The 18,859-nt window shown below is 45.5% G+C and overlaps 1 protein-coding gene and 1 pseudogene across 2 annotated transcripts in view; both read left to right on the top strand.

Annotated features, from left to right (window-relative positions):
• KIF26B (kinesin family member 26B) overlaps nucleotides 1-18,859 on the top strand; it is a 498,005-nt gene that overhangs the window by 233,221 nt on the left and 245,925 nt on the right. The window lies entirely within an intron of this gene.
• Nucleotides 4,439-9,547, top strand: LOC307194244 (phosphatidylethanolamine-binding protein 1-like; annotated as a pseudogene). The gene is made up of 2 exons: nucleotides 4,439-4,553; nucleotides 9,012-9,547. The product of its transcript is annotated as a phosphatidylethanolamine-binding protein 1-like (transcript).

Here is an 18,859-nt window from a genome sequence, read left to right as displayed (position 1 = left end):
CCCAAATTGCTTTTCTTCTACATATCTTTTGCCAGAATTTCTTTATTTAATTAATTAATTTATTTGGCTGTGCCGGGTCTTAGTTGGGGCATGTGGGTTCTAGTTCCCTGACCAGGGATCGAACCCAGGCCCCCTGCATCGGGAGCGTGGAGTCTTAACCACTGGACCACCAGCGAAGCCCCTCCCTCTTTATTTCTTTAAATATCAGCATTTTGGTGGACTGCCTTTGCTTCAGAATTTCAGTACTCTGCTTTTGGAAAAACACTTTTTTGTTCCCCTTTGGAAAAAAGTAGTAACAGTGAAATAGTAACAGTAATACGAAAAATATTAATAGTAATCTTAACCAAAAAAAGAGATTGGCATAACTGATCATCAAGTTGGTTATTTATCATGCTTTGAACTTTTCAAATGAGGGAATCTCCTTTGTGTGATTCCCATGTTAATATTAAGTGTTGAAGTCAGGTGTCATTAGATTTCCCATTTGTTGACTATTCACTCTGAATAAAGATTTACTTTTAAAAAAACTGTCATGATCTTGTTTTTTCAGTTTTATTGAGATATAACTGACATATATTACTGTATAAGTTTAAGGCATACAGCATAATGATCTGATTTACGTGTATTGTGAAATGATTACCACAATAGGTTTACCCAACATCCATCATCTCATACAGAAACAAGATACCAAAAAAAAAAAAAAAGAAAAGAAAAAAAATTTTTTTCCCTTGTGATGAGAACTCTTCGGATCTATGCTCTTAACAGCTGTCAAACATACCATACAGCAGTGTTAACTTGAGAACTGGATGAAGGTGGTCCAAAGGTACAAACTTCCAGTTATAAGATAAATGAGTACCAGGGATATCATGTACAATATGATGACTATAGTTGAGATTGACTTAGTCATGTACTTTGTGCTTTAAAGTATGAAGTGCGTGAAACCCTATGAAAATTCTTGGGTGAATCCTCAGCTCTGTAGGTTGAGGGGGTAGAATCCTCATTTGAATTTGAAGAGCTGTGAACAAATCCTGGATTACGCATAGAATTGCCTGGAGCTCTGCTAAATAAAGTGAATCTTCCAGGTGATCTCCTATCTTCGCATTGATGGTCTTTCCCAAATAACCTTACTGATAATCGTACTGTTGTTGTCTTAATCCGTGGAGAAAATGAGCTTCTGGTGGATTTTAATCTACATTCAGAGCAAGTATGGGAAAAAATAGTGAAAATTGCCAGTGATCACATGAGCTTTGCAAAGGCAAATTCAAGTTTGGCAGAACTGGTGCTGCCATCTCTGTGGAGTTGGTGAACACGTGGGTTTTCAGTTCTGTCTTCAGACGCCACTTCTTATTGTAATGTTATTTCTTTACAGCTTTTACATTTAGTTCACAACCTTTGTAAGACCATAACTTTCTACCAAATTCAAATGAAATTTTCAAGTAAAATTATATAAAGGTCACTTTTCATTATTATTTTTTCATTTCTCTATTTTCTTAATGTAAATAAATGCCTTTAAATCTGTTTTCATGGGTTTTGATTACTTCAGATTACTCAACGCCTTCAGATCCTTACTGTCTGTCCATTTGCTCCTCATTGGATCCATCACATTAGTTAGAGCTTCTCCCTCTTTTTCCTCTGTTCTTTTTTTTTTCCAGTAACAGGGTTATTTTTTATTTACTGACTCTCTTCTTGAAGATTCTGACCTTTACACAATTTTCCGTTGTTGATTAAAAATACACAGCTCCCGGGTTTGGAATTTTCTGCGTAAATTTTGATGTTCACCTCAATATTGGGTTACCCTGAGATTGATTCTGTGCGGTCCACTTGCTCTGTTTTCTCTCTCTTTCACTTGGCAAGCTGTCCCTCATTTCCTTCTGCTAACTTTTTGCCTTTTGCCTAAACTCATCTTTTTCTTAGGGATGTTATTATATTTCTGACTATCTCCACCTCTTGTGCAATTTCTTCCATCTTTGTTATTAGACTGCTGCTTGTATCACCTGACGGCCATCTCCAAGCCCCTGTTATGCTGTTGACTCTTATGACTGATTTAACCGGCATCCCTCTGAGGCCAGAGGTTGCTGTGACATTAAACCAAGACCAGCTCGGGTCCAGAATCAGGGGCTAAGCTGAGCTGAGAGGGCCAACTCCCGGCTCCGAGGCCCTGCCCTCAGACGGGTCCCTCCGTTCATCAGCCTTCTTGTGGGACCTGCTCCTGAGTGCTCTGTGCTCACGTGCTGCTGTACACACAGCTCCCACTGCCACAGAGAAGGTCCTCCTTAAAAGCCATTTCCGCACTCTCACTGACAGCCAACTCAAAGAGTGCCTTTCGCTGGTCACAGCAGATGCTTCTCGTATATAATCTTGCACAGCGAAGGCTTTCTTTAGTCCCTGGGCGTGCTGACACATAACAGTCGTAGTTGGTTATTTGAGGGGAGCCTATTAAGCCAAAGAAGGATGGAGTGTGAAACTGTTCACGGTTCTTTTGTTCTTCCATCAGGTACAGTTCCCTTAGGGATGCTCACATCTTCCCATTATAAACACACCAGCAATTATTACCAGAGAAGAACTCTCCTAAACACACCACAGTTGGTCTCAGGTGATTTAGGGGGAGAAATGTGGAGCTGGGTGCACAGATCCAACTCTTAATTTGCTGATTCTCTGTGGAGAGATGGGGCAGACTTTCTGCCTCCAGTTTTACAGATTGGAAGTTAATTTCCAGCGCCATGTGTGTTACAGCAGAATGATATCTCTACAAAACAAAACAAAAAACGCTAGGAGCTTTGAGGAGCTCATACTGTGGAATTTCTCTTATATGATTATTGTATTTTTCCTGTTTTGTTTGCATCCAAGTCTGCACCTTTGTCTCCTTACTCCTTCTAGGGTCTCATTCTGACTTAGGGTCTATCCCTTTCCCCTTTTCTCCCATTACTCTCCACCTTCCCCACACCACCTCCCTGTCTGCCTCTTCCATGGCTCCCACGGAAGTAGGGCTGCCGTTGAACCTTGTAGGGAACACCTGTGGTCAGGGCCGACATGCATAATTGTGCCATTTGCTGTTTGGCCAAAACTCTATTGGTTGAGCTGAGACGCCTCCCACTGGGCTCCATCTATCCAAAGGGACGTCTTTTTCTCAGCTGCCCAAAGGCACTGTCTGGGCTCGTGTCTCCCCTGGGGGCAGCGATCTTTGAAGGCCTGAAGTGGAAACCAAATCCCTACCCTCTGAATTTCTTGTTTACTTATTCCTGGCAAGTCATAGCTTTACTTTTCTTAGAAAAGACTCCATGGACTTCTCAGAAAAGAAGGGACTGTTGCTCATGTATATTGATGCAGTGAATGTTTAGGAATCGTAACTATACGAATATAGTTTCGCTTGAACACACATCAGTTGCAATATGAAAGGAAAATACTAAAAAGGAGCCAAATGTATATTTCGTGCTGTCAGATTTCAGGGGCCGCAGGAAATAGTTTCAGGTGTTGCTGCATGAAGAAGTAAACCCTTGATTGTTTATGAAAGACAGAGAAAGCACTGAAGAAAAAGTGGCCATAATTCAATGTCTACACTATGATCCTTTGTGTTCAAAAAAAAATCCTAAAACACTTTAAATATACGACCCTAACAGCCAGTACCCTACCCCGGCAACCCCAAAACCCCTGTTTTGGGGTGTGCAGAACATAATAGAAATGGCACTCATGGCTTGGCCCACGCCATTCTGAATTGGTGATCTCTGCTAAAGAAAATGGTCAGTGTTTGCTGCCCCATTCCCATCTCCCGCTGCAGGGAATGTGTAAGAGCGCATTTTCCAACTTAAGTCCTTCGTGTGACGGATGGCCAGTTGGGGCGCTGGCAATCAGCTCACAACATCTGGGACTTATTTGTACAGCTTTGCCTCAGTTGAAAATCCAGTTCTTGGCTTGGTGTGGATGTTTGAAGGCAAAGCAATTCCGCTGAGCCTGAAGGATCCCGGTGATTCTTGTCAAATATTCTCAGGATTAGGCATCCTGGTTCTTACTGAACAATTTTAATGTCCTTTTTACTGATGCAGGGGTGAGGGGAGGGGAAGAAGAGTACTGGATAAAGCAGAGAGAAGGATGGAGTGGCTTGTGGCTGCATCCACAGCCTGCCACTGACATTCTGACTTTAGGCAAGTAACTTAAACCTCGCGAAGCCTCAGTTTCTCCTGTTAAACAGAGATCATCGTATCTACTTCATAGGATTAGAGTGAGGATTAAATGAAAATGTGATAGTTGTTTGCAAACATCATCTAAGTCCTAGAGATGACGTTAAGATGGCATTTGCTATGAAAAGGATGGAATTCTACCCTCAGTGGGAAATGCAATGAATTCTCAACATTGCCTTTAGAGTGGGCGACTTGTGTTGTGCGTACCTTTACGGTGTGTTTACATGCCGCTTTGTAATCCGGCCTAATGACCACCTAGGACCTCCATGGCAATTGTAAAGATCAGGCATCACGCCTCGGAGAGCAAAACTGCCATCGTCGGGGGCCGAAGATCACAGCTGCCTCTTGAAGCCTTACCTGGAAAGAACCAGGTTGTCACTGGTGATTGAAAACATCAGTGACCAGCAGAGAGAGAAACTCTGCCCGCTCCTGTGGAGCTCCAGTTAGCTGACTACACACTTGTAAATCTTTTGAAGGGTTTCTTTTTGTAGTTTTATAGCCCTAGAAAAACTCTCAAACAGTAAGAAAGAAAACAAAAGGAAGAAAAGGAGGAGCCATTAAGAATTCTATGACCATATAGCTTGGTGGTGACTGCAGTGTGCGAGCTGGAAGTCTGCCGTGACACTGACAGTGAAAATGAATCACAACAGTAAATAAAATAGAAGTAAAAGAGGGAAATATTCACTCTCTTTGTTAATACCTTCATCATTTGAATTGGGGGCTGAAGAGGGAAGATATGGTGGCACGGAGTCGATTCATAAAGAACACTAGGGCTTCCCTGGTGGCGCAGTGGTTGAGAGTCCGCCTGCCGATGCGGGGGACACGGGTTCGTGCCCCAGTCCGGGAGGATCCCACATGCCGCGGAGCGGCTGGGCCCGTGAGCCATGGCCGCTGAGCCTGTGCGTCCGGATTCTGTGCTCTGCAATGGGAGAGGCCACAACAGTGAGAGGCCCGTGTACCGCTAAAAAACCCCCCAAAAGAACAATGGAATGACCTGTGTCCTGAATGAGAAGATGGATGGAGAAAGGATACAATTTTATCTACTATATGTTTGATAAAATGTTTCCTTGAGTGCACTTCTGCCCCTGCCCTGTTGCAATACCTCTGTAACTTGTTCCTTTCTTCAGTACTTACTCATTTAAAATTAATAGCCTACATTTATTGAGGGTTTCCTATGAGCCACACACTACTCTGAGTTCTTTACACGAGTTTAAACTTCAGAAGCCCCCATGAGCTGGCCCTCTTACCATCCCATTGTTTAGATGTGGAAACCGAAGCGCAGATGGGTGAGGTAACTCGATCATGGTCAGACCGCTAGAAGGAGATGAGTAGGTGCTTGGGCCAGGCCACCCGATTCCAGAGCTCGTGAGCCAGAATGTAAGCTCCGTAAGGGGAGAGATATTTGTCTCTTTATTCTTGGCCGAACCCCTAGTGCCTGAAAGAGTACCTAGGAAATGTTTGTTGAATGGATGAACAAATGCTCTTAGCTACTGAGGCGGGAGATAGGTGGGCTCCAGGTTAGGCATTTACAATCGGCCTCCTGTTTGCACTTGGAACTAGAAATAACAACAGGAACAGGGTAAATACCCAAGCTTTGTCTCCTGAGGACGCTTTAAGATAACAGTCCTGGCAGGAACAGAGAGGGACTAAGCCTTCTTTGAATAAAGGATCAGGAGGTCATATATTCCCCAGCCGTGGGGCAAGGGAGACACTGCACATGTGCAGAAAGCCTCCTTGGGGGTCAAAAAGGAGGGGGCACCTCCCCAGAATAGGAGATGCCAAGGCCGTCCCCTAGGCCTCTGGCCTGGAATCCATCTTGGAAAAAAGCTGCACATGCATGTTAGAGAGGGTCCTCAGGCAGATCAGGTGTGGAAAAAGAAACCAGATAATTGGCCAAAGGTAAACAAAGACCCGGAAGAACTGCCCTATATGGATGACTTCACTGCCCCTTTACTGCCTCCTCATTAGGGAGGACGTCCGCACCCTTGCTCTCCGGGTGTGCATCTCTGCCTTGCTTCTGTCTTAAGTAAACAAACTGTTTCTCTGTGTGCTCTCCCCCTTGTGCTGTGTCTCTGATAATGAGCTTTGTACCTGTTTTTACAGTTTTTGCCTCCTTGAGAAATGCATTTTTCAATGGGGGCAAGGACCAGGGGGATTTTGCTTCTAGCCTCTACCCACTGGTGGACCAGCGGCTAGGATTCCTCATTTTCAGCCAGGCTACCCAAGTCCAATTCCTGGGCAGGAAACTAAGATCTCACTTCAAGTCACCGCTCTCAATGCTGCCTCTCCGAGATCACTACTATGCTCTCCTGCCTCCAAACTCAAAACGGGTTGTGATGGGTGGGCATTCATGAAGTCTCAACACAAGGATGATCAGCGAGACCATAGTAGAGGAGGAAAGCAGAGCACACCACTGAAGACATAAGGGAGAAACATTTTGACCAACTACTCTGTTCCTCTAATTTTGTTAGTTACTAAAATATTGCTTCCTGTCTCACTCAGAGTAAAAGTTAAAGGTTTTCCAGTGGCTTGCCAGGGTCTCTCTACAATCTGCCCTACACGCTCCTCTATCACTCTTCCTCTTGTTTGCTCTGACCCAGGCACACTGACCTCCTTGCTTTTCCTCAGAAAGCGCCAAGACCATTCCTTCCTCACAGACTTTGCTCTTTCTGTTTCCTCTGCTCTTTCTCCAGGTATCTGCTTGGCTCGACCCTTCCTTCCTTCAGATCTTTGCTCAAATGCCACTTAATGGCAAGGCCTTCCCTGACCTCCCTACTTAATATTACAGCTATTCTGGCTCTGCATCCCTCTTCCCACCCAATACCTGTTGTCTTATGAATATCTGTTGAATCTCAGACTCAAAGGGAGATGGGCAGCTAAGCATCCAGGTTGTCTTCCACTGAATTTCTTTTGAGAAGCTTACATTTTTTTCCCACTAAATTCAAACTACCTGCTTAGGAATTAAATTATTCTCTTAAATCTAGGATGTTTAGGGGAGATAACATCGTCACAAAGCATGGAAAAAGGCGTTGTTGGGAAATTGAGATTCATATTAAAATATAAGTACCCGGTTGTCTTTTCAAGAGGAGGATGTGTAGAGACGGGACCAGAGGTGCTGCCTGGGACAGGAAACCGAAGAAAGAGTTAAAGCACAGGAAAGACTTATGAGTTGTAGGTCTAGCACAAGGAAGCAGGGCTCTCCATCTTTTCTCCTGTCTCATTGAAAAGCTGTCTCTTCCTCCCTTGAATAAACCTCTTTGCTTTCTGTCCTGCGCTTTGATTTATTATTTTAATTCTATAGCTGTCTTAGTGAAGTATGTAAAGCATTTGGGGATAAAATCATGTGGAAGACATTACAGAAACTAAAGATGTATTATCTTATGTGGTATTGGGTAGAGGCTCGGTGCGCTGAGGAATCCTATCCTAGATGAAAACACAGATCGTGTCTGTGGCATTGTGTATTGACTAAGAAACTGACTCCTCATTGAGGGTATAGGAAGGCGGAATTTAGGGAGTACTGTTATAATAATTTGGTGGGAAATAGGTAGAACTGAAGCATAAAGAGATCTCACTGAAGTGTCTGCTTTCCATAAGTGAGAGATGTCCCTGAAGGTGGGATTTTTATTTTCTTGCCTCTGAAGTGGACATAATGACTTTTTCTTTTCCTTCTGTCTGATTACTAAGATGTAGATTTCCAGAGAACAGGAACTGTGTCTAATCCCCTTATTGCATCTAGCACTGCCTGGTACAAAGTAGGAGCTCAGTACATGAATGTTGAAAGAATGAATCAACCATGCTTGAAAACTTAGGTCTGTCCTGCTTCTCACAAGAATGAAATACTTAAAAGAAACTGTGGGATTATGTAAGCTCAGAGTTATCATCATTCCAAGTACTGGTATTAATGATAAAAATAATTCTGATAGATAAAAAATAAATGGAATCTTTTCCATGATTGATTTCCACACAGTTAGATCCAGCAGGACACTAGTTCTAATAATCATCTTTTTATTTAGCTGGTGCGAGAATGATTTTAGCATCACTGTAATTAGATGCCTTTCCTGGCATTTGGTGTGCTTGTTGTTCATGAAGTACCTTGGAATTCGGGAAATATAATTTCACGAGCCTAGATCATAACAGGCTGTGTCATTTTCTTGGCATCCTCAAAACCAAAGCCTTAAGAGTCCATAGTTTGTCCTTTTAAACTCTAGCAAAGGAAAGCAAGGGCCTTGGCAGTGACAAAGGAAGAGAAATTCTCTCGGAGTCTGTAAAGAGATCAGCACCAGGGAAGCCACTTGAAATAAAAAAATGAGAAAATGTAAACCATCACTCAAAACTTATTTCCGGTCTTTTAGGTGCTTCAAAAAATAATCGTGATTCCTTTTTCTGAAATAAATCTTCATCTATTATTGTACCTGCCTAAAGTGGCAAGGTGGCACTTGGGGGGAAAGCAGAATACCCCTGAACAGAATTTTAGGGGCACTTTCTAGTGATTAAAAAAAAAGCTAAACAGTCTTACATCACTATATATGCTCTCACCACCCACAAGTGTTTAAAAATCAAAATAAGACCTTGTTTCCACCCTTGAGGAGTTCCAAGCATCAGGTTAAAACTGAGAGCGGTGAACTTCCCTGGTGGCGCAGTGGTTGGGAATCCGCCCGCCAGTGCAGGGGGACACAGGTTCGAGCCCTGGTCCGGGAAGATCCCACATGCCGCAGAGCAACTAAGCCCGTGCGCCACAATTACCGAAGCCCGTGCGCCTAGAGCCCGCGCACCGCAACGAAGAGTAACCCCCGCGCGCATGTGCTCCCCGGCCGTGGGGCCTGAGTTGCCTCGGTACAGCTTACAGACGGCTGGGAGTCTGGGCTGCTACCCTGCGTGAGTCCTCCCGCGGCTTTCCCCGCTGTCCGCCCCTCTCGGCTTCGCGATGCAAGTGGTCCGGGCCTTTGAGCCTGCAGGAAGTGGACGAGAGGCCACAGCACGCGCTGCAGGTCAAATACGGCGGGGCGGAGCTTGACGAGCTGGGCAAAGTGCTGACACCCACCCAGGAGCAGTGGCACGGTGCTCTCCGATTATGTGGGCTCTGGGCCTCCCAAGGGCACAGGCCTTCACCGCTACGCCTGGCTAGTTTACGAGCAGGACAGGCCACTGAAGTGAGATGAGCCCATTCTCAGCAACCGATCTGCAGAGGAGCGTGGCAAATTCAAGGGGGCGAATTTCCGCAAAAAGTACGAGCTCGGGGCTCCGGTGGCCGGCGCGTGTTACCAGGCCGAATGGGATGACTATGTGCCCAAACTGTATGAGCAGCTGTCTGGGAAGTAGAGGAAAGCCAGGAGATGGACACGGTCCCAGAGTTCCCAAGCAGTGTTTCAGTTTAGTGATGCATGTAGATTTCTCCCCTTCCCCCTGCCTGAGCCCTGAGCGGTCAGGTTTAGGTTTAGGGTGGCTTTTCCTTCTGCCTGTCCTCTTTAATTCTAGGGGGTTTACGTTTTGATCAAATTTGAACTCCGTTTTGGTGAGGGATATTTTGGTACTGGGATGGGGTCATCAAAATGTTAATATAAGAATAACAACCCAGACGTTAAAGAAGAAAAAAATTCTGGTAAAAAGACCAGGTCTGCAGTATTAGAACAGAGTATCAAAGAATCTTTAAGGGAGGTTGAAAAAAAAGAAAAGGTTGATTGCCTCTGCCTTTGTGAGCCCGAGCCCAGGATTGTCTGTGACGGCATCTGACGGCATGTGTTTTCACGGCCCTGTCTCTCACTAAGACAACCAGGGGCCGGCAGGTCCGCTAGCCCCCCATGTGATACATCTCAGGCTGGTTATTGGGTGTCAGTGTCCTGCTCTGGCCCCTTTAAAGAGCAATACTGAAAAAAGCAATAGGGAGAGAGTTGCTGTTAAAGCTTGGCCATCTAGGTGAGCTGCAGGGCTGAGTGAGAGGTCATCAGCCATCCGAAAGTCTGTGCCTGTTAAATTGATCACTCTTCGGTGTAAGAAAAGCCGGTCTGGAGTTGCTGAATGTTGTGTTAATTCTGCTGTTTGCTTATAGTTGAATAAAAACATTGCGTAGTTAAAAAAAAAAAAGAGTAACCCCCTACTCATTGCAACTAGAGAACGCCTGCGTGCAGCAATGAAGACCCAAGCGGCCAAAAATAAATAAATTAATTTTTAAAAATTGTCTAGACTTTATGTGTGGTTCATTCTCTTTTAAAAAACAAAAACAAACAAACAAAAAACTGAGAGAGGTAGAGAGGGAGAGCCAAGGATTACCAAGCCGTGTGTCGTCAAGTCTGACCAGGCCTGTCAGGATGGCTGCAAAACCTCCCTTCTGCTGCTGCCTCTGCAGCCCCCTGGCTGCACACCACTGGCTTCAGGCCCCCCAGGAATTCGCCAGATGCGTGTAGCTGGCTGTAGCAGGTACTGTTGGCCCCCACGCCCCCATGCCCTTCTGCTTATCATTCTCTAAACAAAACCTTGCAGCTCCCAAGGTCCAGGCAAATAAGTCTGACAGGAGTTGGTGGATAAATGCCCCAGCTCCCTTCCTCCTTGGTTGGGATAACACTGAGACAAGGTCTACTCTGTCTCCCTGATTTCCTAAGTAGGACTGAGCCCCAGTTGCCTACGTCAGCAATCTGCTTGATAACGCATCCTCTGGTCATTTCCTTCCCTCCCTGTCTTGCTTTCCCACTTCCCTACACCGCTTCCTGGAATCACCCTCCAATGAAAGCTACTAGCACTCTCATCCTTATGCAGGGATGCTTCTAGGGAAACCCAGCATAAGCTATTGGCAGTATATCCTCACTCACTTACCCATTCATGTATCCATTCCTTCATTCATTCACCAGGCATTTGGTAAGCCCATACTGTATGCCAGACATTATATCAGATGCCGAGGATGACAAAAGGGCAGCCACTGCCACCAGGGAGCTCCCCGTTCAGAGGGGCAGCCAGTCCCATTACTGGAGAGTTATAAACAACGTGGAAGTCCAGGACAGAGCAGTACAGGAGAACTCCCAGTATCACTCTCCCTAAGTCTTGTCTTATCCATTCATTTCCTGTCTCCCCTTCTAGAATGTAAGATGCATAGAAAGAGGCGCTTGTCCGTCATGTTCCATCGTTGAAACCTCAGCTCTTAGAACGGGGCTGGGGCTCAGTACATATTTGGTGAGTGTGTCTCAGGAACTGGGGCTGCAGATATGTGCCCGCTGGTCTTCAGGTGTGCCTCCTTCCCTCCCTCTGCCCACCTCCCACCCTTATCCTTTGGTCCTCAGGGTCCCCACCTGTGGACAGGTGCAGTTTAATCCTTGTGTCATCTGGATCAGTTGGAGAGTCCCATATCATTTCTCACTGAAGATGCTGAGCATTTTGTTTTCACTTTCACACTAAAGGTAGAGAAAATAAAAATAGATATTATTAATCTTTACGCGTCTCCTGTGGTCCTAATCACAGCCTCAGAGTCCTATGGTGGATTACTACTCTGCATGTTCTTTATTTCCTGTAAAGCTAGGCACGTGAGGAAGACTGATCTGTGGAGTCTAGATCCTGCTTAGTTGGTGGGGGGGAGGGAAGCTGCAGTAAATTTAGACATCACTAGCGTTTCTTTACACATTCAGGAAAAAAAAAATTAACTTACATCCATTGCTACAGAAGCTCATAAATCAAAAAACACCAAGTCTCTTCCCTACACACCTGGAAGTTCAACATTACAGTCCATTCTGTGGTTGCCTCCTTCGCAAAAGAGGCGTGGGGGCGATGGCTCAAACAGGATTTCCCAACATAGCTCTGATATCCAAGCCATGACTCACCCATGTCTTTTGACCTTTGCTTAAAAAATATTTCCGGGTAAGGGAATTATTTACCTGAAGCATAGACTCTAAGAATTTGGTCCCATTAATTATCTTTTTCCTCTAACCTTCCTCCTTTATTACTCTCTCTTCTTTCTCTCCCTTTCCTTCTTGGGTTTTGGTTTTGGTTTGTTATTTTACATACATTTCAAAACAAGTCTAACGGCATCAGAAACAAAACACAGAAAAGTCTTCTTTATTTTCCATTCTGTTCTGAGCCATAGATTCTTCCATGTACTCAAATAATACACCCAAGAGGACTGGTAGAATGAATTTTTTTTTTTTTTTTTTTTTTTTTTTTTTTTTGCGGTACGCGGGCCTCTCACTGTTGTGGCCTCTCCCGTTGTGGAGCACAGGCTCCGGACACGCAGGCTCAGTGGCCGTGGCTCACGGGTCTAGCCGCTCTGCGGCATGTGGGATCTTCCCGGACCGGGGCACGAACCCATGTCCCCTGCATCGGCAGGCGGACTCTCAAGCACTGCGCCACCAGGGAAGCCCTAGAATGAATTTGATTAGCCTCTTAAATGTTTTAGCACCTGCACACCATAGCGCTTGCAAGAGTGGGGAAAAGATTTTTCCTCCTATCCCTAAGGGATGGCTTGCTACTTGGGCCGTGTAGCTGTGTGTGCCACTTTACTGAGGCTAAGATTGAGTAGCCCTGGTGGAGAAAGAAAATCCTAAATAAGTACAGGTACAGCTTCGAGGCCCCATATGTTTTTGTTTTTGTTTTAATTTTATTGAAGTATAGCTGATTTACAAGGTTGTGTGAGGCCCCATATACTGTTTGTTTTTTTTTTTGCGTTATGCGGGCCTCTCACTGTTGTGGCCTCTCCCACTGCGGAGCACAGGCTCCGGACGCGCAGGCTCAGCGGCCATGGCTCACAGGCCCAGCCGCTCCGCGGCATGTGGGATCTTCCCGGACCGGGGCACGAACCCGTGTCCCCTGCATCGGCAGGCGAACTCTCAACCACTGCGCCACCAGGGAAGCCCGCCCCATATACTTTAACTTCTTAATTTTGTTCTTTGAGAACCATGTTTACTTTTTTTGAGAAAAAGGCATAAATAAAGGAAAAAGAGAGGCTATACTTTATTTAGATTTTCAGGCAGCCTTTAAAAATACGTCATACTGGAAGCAGTAGAAATGATTTTACACTACCCTTCCCCCAGTCCTTCACTCTTAGTTATTTTTACTGAAGAGAAGTTAGGGCATATGCTCACACAAAGACTTGTCCATGAAAGTTCACAGCAATATTATTCATAATAACCAAAAACTGGAAACAACCCAAGTGTCCAATGGATAAACAAAATGTGGCATATTCATATAATGAAATACTACTCAGACTACTCAAACTATTCATATATGTACCAACATGGATGAATCTCAAAGTAATTATAGTGAGTGAAAGAAGCCAGACTCCCCCACCAAAAACAGAAGACAACGTACAGTATGATTTCATTTCTATCCGATTATAGACAATACGAACTAATCTATAATGACGGAAAGCATTATCAGTGGTTGACTAGGAATGGGGGTGGGGAGGGACAGATAACAAATGTGCAGGAGGACGCTTTCAGGGGTAATGGATGTGTCCGTTATCTCGCGATGGTTTCCCAGGTGTATACATATGACAAATCTCACCAAATTCTAAATGTGTACAGTTTATTATATATAAATTATACCTCACTAAAGCTAAATAATAGAGTTTTCTTGGGATTAGAGACAGTGTTTTGAGATGGAGAGAGAATTACCTTAGAGAGTAAATGAAGAGTTGGGATAGGGGCTTCCCTGGTGGCGCAGTGGTTGAGAGTCCGCCTGCCGATCCAGGGGACACGGGTTCGTGCCCCGGTCCGGGAGGATCCCACATGCCGCGGAGCGGCTGGGCCTGTGAGCCATGGCCGCTGAGCCTGCGCGTCCGGAGCCTGTGCTCCGCAGCGGGAGAGGCCACAACAGTGAGAGGCCCGTGTACCGCAAAAAATAAAAATAAAAATAAATAGAAATTTGTTTGAACCCAGAAGTTCTTATGAAGTTTTGATAAGTATACCTTAAAACACAAGAGGGAAGCAAAAACCATCGCGGGGGAGGAGGAACTTCCCTTTTGAGAATAGGCAGTTGGAATAACTCCTCAGTCTGGAAGACATGGTGTGGGAGGGAATCTGAGTAGCTCATGTCACATGTGTATAGATTATTCACTTAATCTTGAGTTAGCTCTTAAGATTGAGAAGAAGCAGCATTAGGGAAAAATAAAGCAAGCTCTGCTCCACATCCTAAGACACGGTTCTGACTGAGACGATAAATCTGCAGGTCCAGATTCCTTCACAGATGGTAGGCTGATGGGAAGCTGTTAGCCAGAGTTGTCGGGTAGAGAGCAAATCCCCAACTTCAGATGCCTCTCTCATGCAGGGGGAGATGGAATTCTCAGCTCAGTGCCTCAGGACTCCGATCCAGTATCATGGCTGTTCTAATCTGTTTCTACAGCATTTTAAAAAGTGGCTGCGTTATCCTGAACATTTTTATCAAACAAATCAGCTGATATAAATGCATAAAGTTGGCTGAAAGCAGGCCAGGATTTCAAAGCCCCTTCGGCACGTCTAGGTTGGGCACACGTCATGGACCCTCTCCTTTGGCCGCGGACTCAGGGGCAGGCTGCTGTAGAGTGACTTCCGGCATCTGATGTTTCGGATGTGAACATCAGCAGAGCAGATGCTAGGCAGTTCCCCTCTGCACCTGGAGTGTTTCATGCCCAAAAGGAAGGAATAGAAATCCAAATCAGCGCAGTCAGTCAGAAAGAGGACAGGTGATGGCCTGGCGTTCTCTCCTCGGCTTCGTGTGGAATTGCAAAGTACTGCTTTAGGACTGTGAACTCCAGCCATCTGCTTGCTTGGATCCTGCAGAGCAATACTGCTGGTATCTGCCGCCCTAATGAAGAGGGCGCAGAGCACGGAGGTGCTGCTATCCGGTTCCTCACCGGCGAGGAGCTGGCCTTGGGAAACGCGGGGATGCACATTTGAAAGTGAAGACGGAGGAAGCCTGATGGCTCCCAGAGGACACAGCCGCCAGGTTTCCTTTGTAAAAGAAACGGGACTGTATACTTTAGAAAACACATTGACTTTTTTCGAGATGTCTGCACCTCAGCCACAGCTGAACAAGAGTCTTTCTCTGTTGCTGGCTTCTTGTTTGCTGTAATCCTATAATTTTCTGGTGCTCGTGACCATCGGTGATTCTCCGGCTTCTTGCCCTCCCCCCATTTATCTGTTGGCTCCTGGGAGCAGGGGTTCCAGTCCACCTGGCTAGCCAGCATGTGATTCTGACAGTAATGAGCCACATGGGGAGACCCCAGGAGAGGAGCAAGAATAGGTCATCCCTATATTTTTATGTGGAGATTGATAATCAAGGCTAACAATCCCGGCAGAAGGTGAACAACACATTAAACAGAGGGGAAAAGATAATAAAACATCTCCTGCTGGTTAACAGTCGTTGGGTGGAAACGTTCCCTGGAACTATCCAGCTGTTGCACTTCATGGCTCATAAAGCCTCGGTAACGTCCGTCAAGGGCCTTTTTTCTTGGTGAGGGACCATTTTTTTCATGCAGTTATGATAGCATCTGGTTCCTATCCCTGGAAATGCAAAGATCCACAGGCACAGGCAGGCAGCTGCTGGGGAAGAGCTGGACTGCAGAGGCATCTTGCTCCTTTGACGGGTTTTGGGTCACTTCTGATCTAACGGGCACCGTCGGCATGTAAATGCAGGCTCAGCGGGGGGGTCTGAGCATCTGCTGTGTTCCAAGTTATCACATGTAATCCTCACAACTGTGAGGTAGGGATTATCATCATTTAAAAGAGAATACCATGGGGCTTCCCTGGTGGCGCAGTGGTTGAGAGTCCGCCTGCTGATGCAGGGGACGCGGGTTCGTGCCCCGGTCCGGGAAGATCCCACATGCCATGGGGCGGCTGGGCCCGTGAGCCATGGCCGCTGAGCCTGCGCGTCCGCAACGGGAGAGGCCACAGTAGTGAGAGGCCCGCATACTGCAAAAAAAAAAAAAAAAAAAAAAAGAATACCATGGAAACCAGAGCCCTGGAGTCTTTGAGGAAGCGTACCCAGGTCACAGTGCTGCAGGTGACAGTCCGAGATGTCCATATCTGGTGGCCTTTGCTCTGTGCCACATTGCTGCAAAGATGAAAGAAGAGAGGAATTGCTTGCTCTGTGTGCTCTGGGTACGTGTGAAATAGCTCTGCACTTGCTTCTCCTACCTGGTGCTCGGGCACGTGTGTGCTGAGAAGGGGTGACACTTTCCAGAATACTCAAAGTAAACCATGGGAGTACTAAGTGACCTGCTGTTTGAGATCAGGTTTCCCAGGAGCAGGTCGTGAGGTAAGGAGCCCTGTGCAAGTGATTTATGAAGAACGTGGTCCCCGGGGAACCTGTAAGGGGGTGAGAGAGGCCGGGAAGGGAAGAGAAAGGGGAAGCCAAAGAAAGGTACATCTTCGCGCCCTCCCTCTGGCAGAGGTTGGCTTTCAGCATCAGCCTGGTTCTGCCGGGGAACTACACCTCAGAGCTGTCCTGAGCTGGGCAGCAGAGCTGGGGCCGTAATACTCCCTGGCCGCCTATTAGAGTTGCAGAAGAGCAGGAAATCCCAGAGACATCTGGCCAGCTCTCCACTCAAGCAGGCAGCCCAGGCTCCAGCAGCCCAAGGATAGGCCTTTGGAAAAGAGCAGCAGGTGCTGACTGTTAGGAGCAGAAGTGCACTGAAGGGCAGCACACAAAATGCTGCAAGAGCGCTGAGGGGCCCTGGGCTCTGCACCAGCCTTGTCGCCTGCACCTGCCCTTTGTCACACCCAGCTGGCAGAAGAGGACACTGATGAGATAGGGAGGCAGCAGGGAGATGAATCAGGGACCCCCGGTGTTTTCAAGCAACACCCTCAGCTCTATCTCCACAAGAAAGAGTGTCGATTTACCTAAATTCTGGGAACGGTGTTTTTTCTATCACTGCGTTTATCAGTGAGCCACTTTCAACCCGTGTCAGCGCGGAACAGAACGTTGGGTTATTTCATGTTGGATGATATAATTCATGTGGACAAGGCAGATCTCTTGGGAGTGAAGGGAAGTTGTTCCTAAGTAGACTTCCGTGTTCTCTTACGAGGTGGGAAAATGCAAAGGGAAAATAAAAAGTCGGGGGTGCCCAAGACAGAGAGCCTCCCCATCTGAAACCATGCTGTGACTTGAAGTGCTGCAGATTCCAGACCCATGTGTGTCTTTCTTCAAAACCAATAGCTGCATGTGAAAAAAAATTATATAGTATGTGAACCCGTAGCAATGATATTTTAAATGAAAACAGATTTCTTCCATTTAAAAGAAATGTCAACTCTTTGTTTTGGGGTATGGGGGTTCCCCACATGTGTTCCAGCTGAACAGGAACACCAAATCCTGATGTAGTTTATAGCAGAATCTGGTTCTGTCCTTAGCTCTCTTGGTATCTGTCACAAACGTCGGCATCGAGGACTCTAGACGCCAAGTACATTATGGTTTTAAAGCTGTGACTGAGCAGAGACACGAATGGATCTTCCTCCTTTTTGGGCTGTTTGAGGGCACAGAGGGTGAAATCCAAGCGTGGTAATCAGGGACTGCAGTGGAACCATGCTTCTCTTATTATGTAAGCCTAGTCTTCCTGGCAACCCCAGCGTGGGGAGAACCATCAAAGGGGCATGGGTGAGCACTGAAACAGGTAATGAATGAAAATGTTTTATGATGATAATGGAATTACAATTTTTTAAGTGTACCTATTCTTTAGAGACATATACTGAAATATTTACAGATGAAATGTTACAGTAATGTAGAAGAAGAGAGAAGTGTTGGGGGGAGGGGGGTATACATGGAGTAAGATTGGCAATGAGTTGATAATTGTTGAAACTGGGTTGCAACACAGACTGTTCTATTTGTGTATATGTTTGAAATTTTCCATAATAAGAAGGAAGAAAGGTCATGAAACTAGTTTATACTTAAGGGTCCATCCGGAAGGCTCTTTGGAAGCACAGCCCTGCTGGTCCCAGAGTATACCTTGCATTCTCCCTGGTGACCATGATTATAGCCTCTGCTGCAGGACTGCTGTGGACACCTGGCACTGCTGCCACCACCCCACTCCTCCCAGGACCCCATTCCTCCAGGCACAGGGCCCCCACCCAGCATTACGATTTCAGTAGGCCTCCTCCCTTATTTCTTGCAAAATTAGTCTTTAAAAAAACTTTTTAAAATTGAAGTATTGTTGATTTACAATGTTGTGTTAGTTTCTGGTGTACGGTAAAGTGATTCAGTTTTATACGTATATTCTTTTTCATATTCTTTTCCGTTATGATTTATTATAGGATACTGAATATAGTTCCTTGTGCTATACAGTAGGACCTTGTTGTTGTTATCTATTTTATACATAGTGGTTTGTATCTTCTAACACCAAACTCCTAATTTATCCCTTCTCCGCCTCTTTTCTCCTTTGGTAACCATAAATTTGTTTTCTATGTCTATGAGTCTGTTTCTGTCTTGTAAATAAGTTCATTTGTATCATATTTTAGATTCCACATATAAGTGATACACATGGTATTTGTCTTTCTCTTTCTGACTTACTTCCCTTAATATGATAATCTCTAGGTCTATCCATATCGCGGGAAATGGCATTATTTCATTCTTTTGTTTATGGCTGAGTAATATTCCATCATATATACAAACTACATCTTCTTTATCCATTTGTCTGTCGATGGACATTTAGGTTGTTTCCATGTCTTGGCTATTATAAATAGTGTTGCTATGAACATGCAAACTTACTCTTGACACGAGTGCCAGGGACTGAGCTAATTTGA

This window comes from Stenella coeruleoalba (genome assembly GCF_951394435.1).
Source record: "Stenella coeruleoalba genome assembly, chromosome: 1".
Lineage (NCBI taxonomy): Eukaryota > Metazoa > Chordata > Mammalia > Artiodactyla > Delphinidae > Stenella > Stenella coeruleoalba.
This window is presented reverse-complemented; position numbering and strand designations above follow the sequence as displayed.